This window comes from Pseudophryne corroboree, chromosome 8 (assembly GCF_028390025.1).
Source record: "Pseudophryne corroboree isolate aPseCor3 chromosome 8, aPseCor3.hap2, whole genome shotgun sequence".
In the NCBI taxonomy this organism is placed as follows: Eukaryota; Metazoa; Chordata; class Amphibia; order Anura; family Myobatrachidae; genus Pseudophryne; species Pseudophryne corroboree.
In genome coordinates this window covers 456,543,635-456,556,872 of record NC_086451.1, presented here as the reverse complement: position 1 = coordinate 456,556,872, position 13,238 = coordinate 456,543,635, and the positions used below count along the sequence as shown (strand labels likewise).

Genomic DNA, 13,238 nt, shown 5'->3' with positions numbered 1-13,238 from the left:
ATGAAGTGCAATGGAATATGAGGGAAAGGGCTACTAGGAATCAGTTTTACAAGAAAGGAGAGGAAGATTGATCATGTATAGCAATTTTCAAGTTTACCACACAGCAGTTTTGCCTCCTTGATGTATAGTACTGGCACCAAAAAAAGATGATTTTGAGGAGCTAGATGTTGAGAGTTCCTGGCTCCATTATAAATTGTACTGGTGCGAAAGAAGACATTGATGATTCAGATATCAAACATGGCCTGAATAGTTCTGACAAAATTCTCTTTTCTACAAGAGCACAAGTCTTTTAGTAGCAAAAATTCATTTAGAAAGACATCTCACCCTTTGTTATCAATTTCCATGATCTGTTTTGACCACTCACAGCTTCTCAAGTCTAATTAAAGACGATTTCATATGAGAAATGATGCTTTGAAGTGTAAGATTTTTTTACGTTTGATAAGTCTGTGTTTTTGTCAAAAACAGTCAGAAGACCTCCCTTTCCCTGACCGGCAATCGAACCCGGGCCGCGGCGGTGAGAGCGCCGAATCCTAACCACTAGACCACCAGGGAGTGATGAAGTAGGTGAACACTCCATGATAGAAAAGGAAGTTCTCTGAATGAAGTGCAATGGAATATGAGGAAAAGGGCTACTAGGAATCAGTTTTACAAGAAAGAAGAGGAAGATTGGTCATGTATAGCAATTTTCAAGTTTACCACACAGCAGTTTTGCCTCCTTGATGTATAGTACTGGCACCAAAAAAAGATGATTTTGAGGAGCTAGATGTTGAGAGTTCCTGGCTCCATTATAAATTGTACTGGTGCGAAAGAAGACATTGATGATTCAGATATCAAACATGGCCTGAATAGTTCTGACAAAATTCTCTTTTCTACAAGAGCACAAGTCTTTTAGTAGCAAAAATTCATTTAGAAAGACATCTCACCCTTTGTTATCAATTTCCATGATCTGTTTTGACCACTCACAGCTTCTCAAGTCTAATTAAAGACGATTTCATATGAGAAATGATGCTTTGAAGTGTAAGATTTTTTTACGTTTGATAAGTCTGTGTTTTTGTCAAAAGCAGTCAGAAGACCTCCCTTTCCCTGACCGGCAATCGAACCCGGGCCGCGGCGGTGAGAGCGCCGAATCCTAACCACTAGACCACCAGGGAGTGATGAAGTAGGTGAACACTCCATGATAGAAAAGGAAGTTCTCTGAATGAAGTGCAATGGAATATGAGGAAAAGGGCTACTAGGAATCAGTTTTACAAGAAAGAAGAGGAAGATTGGTCATGTATAGCAATTTTCAAGTTTACCACACAGCAGTTTTGCCTCCTTGATGTATAGTACTGGCACCAAAAAAAGATGATTTTGAGGAGCTAGATGTTGAGAGTTCCTGGCTCCATTATAAATTGTACTGGTGCGAAAGAAGACATTGATGATTCAGATATCAAACATGGCCTGAATAGTTCTGACAAAATTCTCTTTTCTACAAGAGCACAAGTCTTTTAGTAGCAAAAATTCATTTAGAAAGACATCTCACCCTTTGTTATCAATTTCCATGATCTGTTTTGACCACTCACAGCTTCTCAAGTCTACTTAAAGACGATTTCATATGAGAAATGATGCTCTAAAGTGTAAGATTTTTTTACGTTTGATAAATCTGTGTTTTCGTCAAAAACAGTCAGAAGACCTCCCTTTCCCTGACCGGGAATCGAACCCGGGCCGCGGCAGTGAGAGCGCCGAATCCTAACCACTAGACCACCAGGGAGTGATGAAGTAGGTGAACACTCCATGATAGAAAAGGAAGTTCTCTGAATGAAGTGCAATGGAATATGAGGAAAAGGGCTACTAGGAATCAGTTTTACAAGAAAGGAGAGGAAGATTGGTCATGTATAGCAATTTTCAAGTTTACCACACAGCAGTTTTGCCTCCTTGATGTATAGTACTGGCACCAAAAAAAGATGATTTTGAGGAGCTAGATGTTGAGAGTTCCTGGCTCCATTATAAATTGTACTGGTGCGAAAGAAGACATTGATGATTCAGATATCAAACATGGCCTGAATAGTTCTGACAAAATTCTCTTTTCTACAAGAGCACAAGTCTTTTAGTAGCAAAAATTCATTTAGAAAGACATCTCACCCTTTGTTATCAATTTCCATGATCTGTTTTGACCACTCACAGCTTCTCAAGTCTACTTAAAGACGATTTCATATGAGAAATGATGCTCTGAAGTGTAAGATTTTTTTACTTTGATAAATCTGTGTTTTCGTCAAAAACAGTCAGAAGACCTCCCTTTCCCTGACCGGGAATCGAACACGGGCCGCGGCGGTGAGAGCGCCGAATCCTAACCACTAGACCACCAGGGAGTGATGAAGTAGGTGAACACTCCATGATAGAAAAGGAAGTTCTCTGAATGAAGTGCAATGGAATATGAGGAAAAGGGCTACTAGGAATCAGTTTTACAAGAAAGGAGAGGAAGATTGGTCATGTATAGCAATTTTCAAGTTTACCACACAGCAGTTTTGCCTCCTTGATGTATAGTACTGGCACCAAAAAAAGATGATTTTGAGGAGCTAGATGTTGAGAGTTCCTGGCTCCATTATAAATTGTACTGGTGCGAAAGAAGACATTGATGATTCAGATATCAAACATGGCCTGAATAGTTCTGACAAAATTCTCTTTTCTACAAGAGCACAAGTCTTTTAGTAGCAAAAATTCATTTAGAAAGACATCTCACCCTTTGTTATCAATTTCCATGATCTGTTTTGACCACTCACAGCTTCTCAAGTCTACTTAAAGACGATTTCATATGAGAAATGATGCTCTGAAGTGTAAGATTTTTTTACGTTTGATAAATCTGTGTTTTCGTCAAACAGTCAGAAGACCTCCCTTTCCCTGACCGGGAATCGAACCCGGGCCGCGGCGGTGAGAGCGCCGAATCCTAACCTCTAGACCACCAGGGAGTGATGAAGTAGTTGAACACTCCATGATAGAAAAGGAAGTTCTCTGTATGAAGTGCAATGGAATATGAGGAAAAGGGCTACTAGGAATCAGTTTTACAAGAAAGGAGAGGAAGATTGATCATGTATAGCAATTTTCAAGTTTACCACACAGCAGTTTTGCCTCCTTGATGTATAGTACTGGCACCAAAAAAAGATGATTTTGAGGAGCTAGATGTTGAGAGTTCCTGGCTCCATTATAAATTGTACTGGTGCGAAAGAAGACATTGATGATTCAGATATCAAACATGGCCTGAATAGTTCTCACAAAATTCTCTTTTCTACAAGAGCACAAGTCTTTTAGTAGCAAAAATTCATTTAGAAAGACATCTCACCCTTTGTTATCAATTTCCATGATCTGTTTTGACCACTCACAGCTTCTCAAGTCTACTTAAAGACGATTTCATATGAGAAATGATGCTCTGAAGTGTAAGATTTTTTTACGTTTGATAAATCTGTGTTTTTGTCAAAAACAGTCAGAAGACCTCGCTTTCCCTGACCGGGAATCGAACCCGGGCCGCGGCGGTGAGAGCGCCGAATCCTAACCACTAGACCACCAGGGAGTGATGAAGTAGGTGAACACTCCATGATAGAAAAGGAAGTTCTCTGAATGAAGTGCAATGGAATATGAGGAAAAGGGCTACTAGGAATCAGTTTTACAAGAAAGGAGAGGAAGATTGATCATGTATAGCAATTTTCAAGTTTACCACACAGCAGTTTTGCCTCCTTGATGTATAGTACTGGCACCAAAAAAAGATGATTTTGAGGAGCTAGATGTTGAGAGTTCCTGGCTCCATTATAAATTGTACTGGTGCGAAAGAAGACATTGATGATTCAGATATCAAACATGGCCTGAATAGTTCTGACAAAATTCTCTTTTCTACAAGAGCACAAGTCTTTTAGTAGCAAAAATTCATTTAGAAAGACATCTCACCCTTTGTTATCAATTTCCATGATCTGTTTTGACCACTCACAGCTTCTCAAGTCTACTTAAAGACGATTTCATATGAGAAATGATGCTCTGAAGTGTAAGATTTTTTTACGTTTGATAAATCTGTGTTTTCGTCAAAAACAGTCAGAAGACCTCCCTTTCCCTGACCGGGAATCGAACCCGGGCCGCGGCAGTGAGAGCGCCGAATCCTAACCACTAGACCACCAGGGAGTGATGAAGTAGGTGAACACTCCATGATAGAAAAGGAAGTTCTCTGAATGAAGTGCAATGGAATATGAGGAAAAGGGCTACTAGGAATCAGTTTTACAAGAAAGGAGAGGAAGATTGGTCATGTATAGCAATTTTCAAGTTTACCACACAGCAGTTTTGCCTCCTTGATGTATAGTACTGGCACCAAAAAAAGATGATTTTGAGGAGCTAGATGTTGAGAGTTCCTGGCTCCATTATAAATTGTACTGGTGCGAAAGAAGACATTGATGATTCAGATATCAAACATGGCCTGAATAGTTCTGACAAAATTCTCTTTTCTACAAGAGCACAAGTCTTTTAGTAGCAAAAATTCATTTAGAAAGACATCTCACCCTTTGTTATCAATTTCCATGATCTGTTTTGACCACTCACAGCTTCTCAAGTCTACTTAAAGACGATTTCATATGAGAAATGATGCTCTGAAGTGTAAGATTTTTTTACGTTTGATAAGTCTGTGTTTTTGTCAAAAACAGTCAGAAGACCTCGCTTTCCCTGACCGGAAATCGAACCCGGGCCGCGGCGGTGAGAGCGCCGAATCCTAACCACTAGACCACCAGGGAGTGATGAAGTAGGTGAACACTCCATGATAGAAAAGGAAGTTCTCTGAATGAAGTGCAATGGAATATGAGGAAAAGGGCTACTAGGAATCAGTTTTACAAGAAAGAAGAGGAAGATTGGTCATGTATAGCAATTTTCAAGTTTACCACACAGCAGTTTTGCCTCCTTGATGTATAGTACTGGCACCAAAAAAAGATGATTTTGAGGAGCTAGATGTTGAGAGTTCCTGGCTCCATTATAAATTGTACTGGTGCGAAAGAAGACATTGATGATTCAGATATCAAACATGGCCTGAATAGTTCTGACAAAATTCTCTTTTCTACAAGAGCACAAGTCTTTTAGTAGCAAAAATTCATTTAGAAAGACATCTCACCCTTTGTTATCAATTTCCATGATCTGTTTTGACCACTCACAGCTTCTCAAGTCTAATTAAAGACGATTTCATATGAGAAATGATGCTTTGAAGTGTAAGATTTTTTTACGTTTGATAAGTCTGTGTTTTTGTCAAAAACAGTCAGAAGACCTCCCTTTCCCTGACCGGCAATCGAACCCGGGCCGCGGCGGTGAGAGCGCCGAATCCTAACCACTAGACCACCAGGGAGTGATGAAGTAGGTGAACACTCCATGATAGAAAAGGAAGTTCTCTGAATGAAGTGCAATGGAATATGAGGAAAAGGGCTACTAGGAATCAGTTTTACAAGAAAGAAGAGGAAGATTGGTCATGTATAGCAATTTTCAAGTTTACCACACAGCAGTTTTGCCTCCTTGATGTATAGTACTGGCACCAAAAAAAGATGATTTTGAGGAGCTAGATGTTGAGAGTTCCTGGCTCCATTATAAATTGTACTGGTGCGAAAGAAGACATTGATGATTCAGATATCAAACATGGCCTGAATAGTTCTGACAAAATTCTCTTTTCTACAAGAGCACAAGTCTTTTAGTAGCAAAAATTCATTTAGAAAGACATCTCACCCTTTGTTATCAATTTCCATGATCTGTTTTGACCACTCACAGCTTCTCAAGTCTACTTAAAGACGATTTCATATGAGAAATGATGCTCTAAAGTGTAAGATTTTTTTACGTTTGATAAATCTGTGTTTTCGTCAAAAACAGTCAGAAGACCTCCCTTTCCCTGACCGGGAATCGAACCCGGGCCGCGGCAGTGAGAGCGCCGAATCCTAACCACTAGACCACCAGGGAGTGATGAAGTAGGTGAACACTCCATGATAGAAAAGGAAGTTCTCTGAATGAAGTGCAATGGAATATGAGGAAAAGGGCTACTAGGAATCAGTTTTACAAGAAAGGAGAGGAAGATTGGTCATGTATAGCAATTTTCAAGTTTACCACACAGCAGTTTTGCCTCCTTGATGTATAGTACTGGCACCAAAAAAAGATGATTTTGAGGAGCTAGATGTTGAGAGTTCCTGGCTCCATTATAAATTGTACTGGTGCGAAAGAAGACATTGATGATTCAGATATCAAACATGGCCTGAATAGTTCTGACAAAATTCTCTTTTCTACAAGAGCACAAGTCTTTTAGTAGCAAAAATTCATTTAGAAAGACATCTCACCCTTTGTTATCAATTTCCATGATGTGTTTTGACCACTCACAGCTTCTCAAGTCTACTTAAAGACGATTTCATATGAGAAATGATGCTCTGAAGTGTAAGATTTTTTTACGTTTGATAAATCTGTGTTTTCGTCAAAAACAGTCAGAAGACCTCCCTTTCCCTGACCGGGAATCGAACCCGGGCCGCGGCAGTGAGAGCGCCGAATCCTAACCACTAGACCACCAGGGAGTGATGAAGTAGGTGAACACTCCATGATAGAAAAGGAAGTTCTCTGAATGAAGTGCAATGGAATATGAGGAAAAGGGCTACTAGGAATCAGTTTTACAAGAAAGGAGAGGAAGATTGGTCATGTATAGCAATTTTCAAGTTTACCACACAGCAGTTTTGCCTCCTTGATGTATAGTACTGGCACCAAAAAAAGATGATTTTGAGGAGCTAGATGTTGAGAGTTCCTGGCTCCATTATAAATTGTACTGGTGCGAAAGAAGACATTGATGATTCAGATATCAAACATGGCCTGAATAGTTCTGACAAAATTCTCTTTTCTACAAGAGCACAAGTCTTTTAGTAGCAAAAATTCATTTAGAAAGACATCTCACCCTTTGTTATCAATTTCCATGATCTGTTTTGAACACTCACAGCTTCTCAAGTCTACTTAAAGACGATTTCATATGAGAAATGATGCTCTGAAGTGTAAGATTTTTTTACTTTGATAAATCTGTGTTTTCGTCAAAAACAGTCAGAAGACCTCCCTTTCCCTGACCGGGAATCAAACACGGGCCGCGGCGGTGAGAGCGCCGAATCCTAACCTCTAGACCACCAGGGAGTGATGAAGTAGGTGAACACTCCATGATAGAAAAGGAAGTTCTCTGAATGAAGTGCAATGGAATATGAGGAAAAGGGCTACTAGGAATCAGTTTTACAAGAAAGGAGAGGAAGATTGATCATGTATAGCAATTTTCAAGTTTACCACACAGCAGTTTTGCCTCCTTGATGTATAGTACTGGCACCAAAAAAAGATGATTTTGAGGAGCTAGATGTTGAGAGTTCCTGGCTCCATTATAAATTGTACTGGTGCGAAAGAAGACATTGATGATTCAGATATCAAACATGGCCTGAATAGTTCTGACAAAATTCTCTTTTCTACAAGAGCACAAGTCTTTTAGTAGCAAAAATTCATTTAGAAAGACATCTCACCCTTTGTTATCAATTTCCATGATCTGTTTTGACCACTCACAGCTTCTCAAGTCTAATTAAAGACGATTTCATATGAGAAATGATGCTTTGAAGTGTAAGATTTTTTTACGTTTGATAAGTCTGTGTTTTTGTCAAAAACAGTCAGAATACCTCCCTTTTCCTGACCGGGAATCGAACCCGGGCCGCGGCGGTGAGAGCGCCGAATCCTAACCACTAGACCACCAGGGAGTGATGAAGTAGGTGAACACTCCATGATAGAAAAGGAAGTTCTCTGAATGAAGTGCAATGGAATATGAGGAAAAGGGCTACTAGGAATCAGTTTTACAAGAAAGGAGAGGAAGATTGGTCATGTATAGCAATTTTCAAGTTTACCACACAGCAGTTTTGCCTCCTTGATGTATAGTACTGGCACCAAAAAAAGATGATTTTGAGGAGCTAGATGTTGAGAGTTCCTGGCTCCATTATAAATAGTACTGGTGCGAAAGAAGACATTGATGATTCAGATATCAAACATGGCCTGAATAGTTCTGACAAAATTCTCTTTTCTACAAGAGCACAAGTCTTTTAGTAGCAAAAATTCATTTAGAAAGACATCTCACCCTTTGTTATCAATTACCATGATCTGTTTTGACCACTCACAGCTTCTCAAGTCTAATTAAAGACGATTTCATATGAGAAATGATGCTTTGAAGTGTAAGATTTTTTTACGTTTGATAAGTCTGTGTTTTTGTCAAAAACAGTCAGAAGACATCCCTTTCCCTGACCGGCAATCGAACCCGGGCCGCGGCGGTTAGAGCGCCGAATCCTAACCACTAGACCACCAGGGAGTGATGAAGTAGGTGAACACTCCATGATAGAAAAGGAAGTTCTCTGAATGAAGTGCAATGGAATATGAGGAAAAGGGCTACTAGGAATCAGTTTTACAAGAAAGAAGAGGAAGATTGGTCATGTATAGCAATTTTCAAGTTTACCACACAGCAGTTTTGCCTCCTTGATGTATAGTACTGGCACCAAAAAAAGATGATTTTGAGGAGCTAGATGTTGAGAGTTCCTGGCTCCATTATAAATTGTACTGGTGCGAAAGAAGACATTGATGATTCAGATATCAAACATGGCCTGAATAGTTCTGACAAAATTCTCTTTTCTACAAGAGCACAAGTCTTTTAGTAGCAAAAATTCATTTAGAAAGACATCTCACCCTTTGTTATCAATTTCCATGATCTGTTTTGACCACTCACAGCTTCTCAAGTCTACTTAAAGACGATTTCATATGAGAAATGATGCTCTGAAGTGTAAGATTTTTTTACGTTTGATAAATCTGTGTTTTCGTCAAACAGTCAGAAGACCTCCCTTTCCCTGACCGGGAATCGAACCCGGGCCGCGGCGGTGAAAGCGCCGAATCCTAACCTCTAGACCACCAGGGAGTGATGAAGTAGTTAAACACTCCATGATAGAAAAGGAAGTTCTCTGTATGAAGTGCAATGGAATATGAGGAAAAGGGCTACTAGGAATCAGTTTTACAAGAAAGGAGAGGAAGATTGATCATGTATAGCAATTTTCAAGTTTACCACACAGCAGTTTTGCCTCCTTGATGTATAGTACTGGCACCAAAAAAAGATGATTTTGAGGAGCTAGATGTTGAGAGTTCCTGGCTCCATTATAAATTGTACTGGTGCGAAAGAAGACATTGATGATTCAGATATCAAACATGGCCTGAATAGTTCTGACAAAATTCTCTTTTCTACAAGAGCACAAGTCTTTTAGTAGCAAAAATTCATTTAGAAAGACATCTCACCCTTTGTTATCAATTTCCATGATCTGTTTTGACCACTCACAGCTTCTCAAGTCTAATTAAAGACGATTTCATATGAGAAATGATGCTTTGAAGTGTAAGATTTTTTTACGTTTGATAAGTCTGTGTTTTTGTCAAAAACAGTCAGAATACCTCCCTTTCCCTGACCAGGAATCGAACCCGGGCCGCGGCGGTGAGAGTGCCGAATCCTAACCACTAGACCACCAGGGAGTGATGAAGTAGGTGAACACTCCATGATAGAAAAGGAAGTTCTCTGAATGAAGTGCAATGGAATATGAGGAAAAGGGCTACTAGGAATCAGTTTTACAAGAAAGGAGAGGAAGATTGGTCATGTATAGCAGTTTTCAAGTTTACCACACAGCAGTTTTGCCTCCTTGATGTATAGTACTGGCACCAAAAAAAGATGATTTTGAGGAGCTAGATGTTGAGAGTTCCTGGCTCCATTATAAATTGTACTGGTGCGAAAGAAGACATTGATGATTCAGATATCAAACATGGCCTGAATAGTTCTGACAAAATTCTCTTTTCTACAAGAGCACAAGTCTTTTAGTAGCAAAAATTCATTTAGAAAGACATCTCACCCTTTGTTATCAATTTCCATGATGTGTTTTGACCACTCACAGCTTCTCAAGTCTACTTAAAGACGATTTCATATGAGAAATGATGCTCTGAAGTGTAAGATTTTTTTACGTTTGATAAATCTGTGTTTTCGTCAAAAACAGTCAGAAGACCTCCCTTTCCCTGACCGGGAATCGAACACGGGCCGCGGCAGTGAGAGCGCCGAATCCTAACCACTAGACCACCAGGGAGTGATGAAGTAGGTGAACACTCCATGATAGAAAAGGAAGTTCTCTGAATGAAGTGCAATGGAATATGAGGAAAAGGGCTACTAGGAATCAGTTTTACAAGAAAGGAGAGGAAGATTGGTCATGTATAGCAATTTTCAAGTTTACCACACAGCAGTTTTGCCTCCTTGATGTATAGTACTGGCACCAAAAAAAGATGATTTTGAGGAGCTAGATGTTGAGAGTTCCTGGCTCCATTATAAATTGTACTGGTGCGAAAGAAGACATTGATGATTCAGTTATCAAACATGGCCTGAATAGTTCTGACAAAATTCTCTTTTCTACAAGAGCACAAGTCTTTTAGTAGCAAAAATTCATTTAGAAAGACATCTCACCCTTTGTTATCAATTTCCATGATCTGTTTTGACCACTCACAGCTTCTCAAGTCTACTTAAAGACGATTTCATATGAGAAATGATGCTCTGAAGTGTAAGATTTTTTTACGTTTGATAAATCTGTGTTTTCGTCAAAAACAGTCAGAAGACCTCCCTTTCCCTGACCGGGAATCGAACCCGGGCCGCGGCGGTGAGAGCGCCGAATCTAACCACTAGACCACCAGGGAGTGATGATGTAGGTGAACACTCCATGATAGAAAAGGAAGTTCTCTGAATGAAGTGCAATGGAATATGAGGAAAAGGGCTACTAGGAATCAGTTTTACAAGAAAGGAGAGGAAGATTGGTCATGTATAGCAATTTTCAAGTTTACCACACAGCAGTTTTGCCTCCTTGATGTATAGTACTGGCACCAAAAAAAGATGATTTTGAGGAGCTAGATGTTGAGAGTTCCTGGCTCCATTATAAATTGTACTGGTGCGAAAGAAGACATTGATGATTCAGATATCAAACATGGCCTGAATAGTTCTGACAAAATTCTCTTTTCTACAAGAGCACAAGTCTTTTAGTAGCAAAAATTCATTTAGAAAGACATCTCACCCTTTGTTATCAATTTCCATGATCTGTTTTGAACACTCACAGCTTCTCAAGTCTACTTAAAGACGATTTCATATGAGAAATGATGCTCTGAAGTGTAAGATTTTTTTACTTTGATAAATCTGTGTTTTCGTCAAAAACAGTCAGAAGACCTCCCTTTCCCTGACCGGGAATCAAACACGGGCCGCGGCGGTGAGAGCGCCGAATCCTAACCTCTAGACCACCAGGGAGTGATGAAGTAGGTGAACACTCCATGATAGAAAAGGAAGTTCTCTGAATGAAGTGCAATGGAATATGAGGAAAAGGGCTACTAGGAATCAGTTTTACAAGAAAGGAGAGGAAGATTGATCATGTATAGCAATTTTCAAGTTTACCACACAGCAGTTTTGCCTCCTTGATGTATAGTACTGGCACCAAAAAAAGATGATTTTGAGGAGCTAGATGTTGAGAGTTCCTGGCTCCATTATAAATTGTACTGGTGCGAAAGAAGACATTGATGATTCAGATATCAAACATGGCCTGAATAGTTCTGACAAAATTCTCTTTTCTACAAGAGCACAAGTCTTTTAGTAGCAAAAATTCATTTAGAAAGACATCTCACCCTTTGTTATCAATTTCCATGATCTGTTTTGACCACTCACAGCTTCTCAAGTCTAATTAAAGACGATTTCATATGAGAAATGATGCTTTGAAGTGTAAGATTTTTTTACGTTTGATAAGTCTGTGTTTTTGTCAAAAACAGTCAGAATACCTCCCTTTTCCTGACCGGGAATCGAACCCGGGCCGCGGCGGTGAGAGCGCCGAATCCTAACCACTAGACCACCAGGGAGTGATGAAGTAGGTGAACACTCCATGATAGAAAAGGAAGTTCTCTGAATGAAGTGCAATGGAATATGAGGAAAAGGGCTACTAGGAATCAGTTTTACAAGAAAGGAGAGGAAGATTGGTCATGTATAGCAATTTTCAAGTTTACCACACAGCAGTTTTGCCTCCTTGATGTATAGTACTGGCACCAAAAAAAGATGATTTTGAGGAGCTAGATGTTGAGAGTTCCTGGCTCCATTATAAATTGTACTGGTGCGAAAGAAGACATTGATGATTCAGATATCAAACATGGCCTGAATAGTTCTGACAAAATTCTCTTTTCTACAAGAGCACAAGTCTTTTAGTAGCAAAAATTCATTTAGAAAGACATCTCACCCTTTGTTATCAATTTCCATGATCTGTTTTGACCACTCACAGCTTCTCAAGTCTACTTAAAGACGATTTCATATGAGAAATGATGCTCTGAAGTGTAAGATTTTTTTACGTTTGATAAATCTGTGTTTTCGTCAAACAGTCAGAAGACCTCCCTTTCCCTGACCGGGAATCGAACCCGGGCCGCGGCGGTGAGAGCGCCGAATCCTAACCTCTAGACCACCAGGGAGTGATGAAGTAGTTAAACACTCCATGATAGAAAAGGAAGTTCTCTGTATGAAGTGCAATGGAATATGAGGAAAAGGGCTACTAGGAATCAGTTTTACAAGAAAGGAGAGGAAGATTGATCATGTATAGCAATTTTCAAGTTTACCACACAGCAGTTTTGCCTCCTTGATGTATAGTACTGGCACCAAAAAAAGATGATTTTGAGGAGCTAGATGTTGAGAGTTCCTGGCTCCATTATAAATTGTACTGGTGCGAAAGAAGACATTGATGATTCAGATATCAAACATGGCCTGAATAGTTCTGACAAAATTCTCTTTTCTACAAGAGCACAAGTCTTTTAGTAGCAAAAATTCATTTAGAAAGACATCTCACCCTTTGTTATCAATTTCCATGATCTGTTTTGACCACTCACAGCTTCTCAAGTCTAATTAAAGACGATTTCATATGAGAAATGATGCTTTGAAGTGTAAGATTTTTTTACGTTTGATAAGTCTGTGTTTTTGTCAAAAACAGTCAGAATACCTCCCTTTCCCTGACCAGGAATCGAACCCGGGCCGCGGCGGTGAGAGTGCCGAATCCTAACCACTAGACCACCAGGGAGTGATGAAGTAGGTGAACACTCCATGATAGAAAAGGAAGTTCTCTGAATGAAGTGCAATGGAATATGAGGAAAAGGGCTACTAGGAATCAGTTTTACAAGAAAGGAGAGGAAGATTG

General features: G+C 39.6%; 19 non-coding genes across 19 annotated transcripts; all 19 read right to left on the bottom strand.

The window, feature by feature from the left end:
• Positions 1-480: 480 nt before the first annotated feature.
• Positions 481-552, bottom strand: TRNAE-CUC (transfer RNA glutamic acid (anticodon CUC)). Its single transcript has one exon. It is a non-coding gene; the product is annotated as a tRNA-Glu (tRNA).
• A 527-nt stretch (positions 553-1,079) lies between these two features.
• TRNAE-CUC (transfer RNA glutamic acid (anticodon CUC)) lies at positions 1,080-1,151 on the bottom strand. Its single transcript has one exon. It is a non-coding gene; the product is annotated as a tRNA-Glu (tRNA).
• A 527-nt stretch (positions 1,152-1,678) lies between these two features.
• On the bottom strand, positions 1,679-1,750 carry TRNAE-CUC (transfer RNA glutamic acid (anticodon CUC)). The gene has a single exon. It is a non-coding gene; the product is annotated as a tRNA-Glu (tRNA).
• A 526-nt stretch (positions 1,751-2,276) lies between these two features.
• On the bottom strand, positions 2,277-2,348 carry TRNAE-CUC (transfer RNA glutamic acid (anticodon CUC)). The gene has a single exon. It is a non-coding gene; the product is annotated as a tRNA-Glu (tRNA).
• Positions 2,349-2,873: 525 nt separating this feature from the next.
• Positions 2,874-2,945, bottom strand: TRNAE-CUC (transfer RNA glutamic acid (anticodon CUC)). Its single transcript has one exon. It is a non-coding gene; the product is annotated as a tRNA-Glu (tRNA).
• A 527-nt stretch (positions 2,946-3,472) lies between these two features.
• Positions 3,473-3,544, bottom strand: TRNAE-CUC (transfer RNA glutamic acid (anticodon CUC)). The gene has a single exon. It is a non-coding gene; the product is annotated as a tRNA-Glu (tRNA).
• Positions 3,545-4,071: 527 nt separating this feature from the next.
• On the bottom strand, positions 4,072-4,143 carry TRNAE-CUC (transfer RNA glutamic acid (anticodon CUC)). Its single transcript has one exon. It is a non-coding gene; the product is annotated as a tRNA-Glu (tRNA).
• Positions 4,144-4,670: 527 nt separating this feature from the next.
• Positions 4,671-4,742, bottom strand: TRNAE-CUC (transfer RNA glutamic acid (anticodon CUC)). Its single transcript has one exon. It is a non-coding gene; the product is annotated as a tRNA-Glu (tRNA).
• A 527-nt stretch (positions 4,743-5,269) lies between these two features.
• TRNAE-CUC (transfer RNA glutamic acid (anticodon CUC)) lies at positions 5,270-5,341 on the bottom strand. The gene has a single exon. It is a non-coding gene; the product is annotated as a tRNA-Glu (tRNA).
• A 527-nt stretch (positions 5,342-5,868) lies between these two features.
• On the bottom strand, positions 5,869-5,940 carry TRNAE-CUC (transfer RNA glutamic acid (anticodon CUC)). The gene has a single exon. It is a non-coding gene; the product is annotated as a tRNA-Glu (tRNA).
• A 527-nt stretch (positions 5,941-6,467) lies between these two features.
• On the bottom strand, positions 6,468-6,539 carry TRNAE-CUC (transfer RNA glutamic acid (anticodon CUC)). Its single transcript has one exon. It is a non-coding gene; the product is annotated as a tRNA-Glu (tRNA).
• Positions 6,540-7,664: 1,125 nt separating this feature from the next.
• TRNAE-CUC (transfer RNA glutamic acid (anticodon CUC)) lies at positions 7,665-7,736 on the bottom strand. The gene has a single exon. It is a non-coding gene; the product is annotated as a tRNA-Glu (tRNA).
• A 1,124-nt stretch (positions 7,737-8,860) lies between these two features.
• Positions 8,861-8,932, bottom strand: TRNAE-UUC (transfer RNA glutamic acid (anticodon UUC)). The gene has a single exon. It is a non-coding gene; the product is annotated as a tRNA-Glu (tRNA).
• A 527-nt stretch (positions 8,933-9,459) lies between these two features.
• TRNAE-CUC (transfer RNA glutamic acid (anticodon CUC)) lies at positions 9,460-9,531 on the bottom strand. The gene has a single exon. It is a non-coding gene; the product is annotated as a tRNA-Glu (tRNA).
• Positions 9,532-10,058: 527 nt separating this feature from the next.
• Positions 10,059-10,130, bottom strand: TRNAE-CUC (transfer RNA glutamic acid (anticodon CUC)). The gene has a single exon. It is a non-coding gene; the product is annotated as a tRNA-Glu (tRNA).
• Positions 10,131-10,657: 527 nt separating this feature from the next.
• Positions 10,658-10,728, bottom strand: TRNAE-CUC (transfer RNA glutamic acid (anticodon CUC)). Its single transcript has one exon. It is a non-coding gene; the product is annotated as a tRNA-Glu (tRNA).
• A 1,125-nt stretch (positions 10,729-11,853) lies between these two features.
• TRNAE-CUC (transfer RNA glutamic acid (anticodon CUC)) lies at positions 11,854-11,925 on the bottom strand. The gene has a single exon. It is a non-coding gene; the product is annotated as a tRNA-Glu (tRNA).
• A 525-nt stretch (positions 11,926-12,450) lies between these two features.
• TRNAE-CUC (transfer RNA glutamic acid (anticodon CUC)) lies at positions 12,451-12,522 on the bottom strand. The gene has a single exon. It is a non-coding gene; the product is annotated as a tRNA-Glu (tRNA).
• Positions 12,523-13,049: 527 nt separating this feature from the next.
• On the bottom strand, positions 13,050-13,121 carry TRNAE-CUC (transfer RNA glutamic acid (anticodon CUC)). Its single transcript has one exon. It is a non-coding gene; the product is annotated as a tRNA-Glu (tRNA).
• Positions 13,122-13,238: the final 117 nt, after the last annotated feature.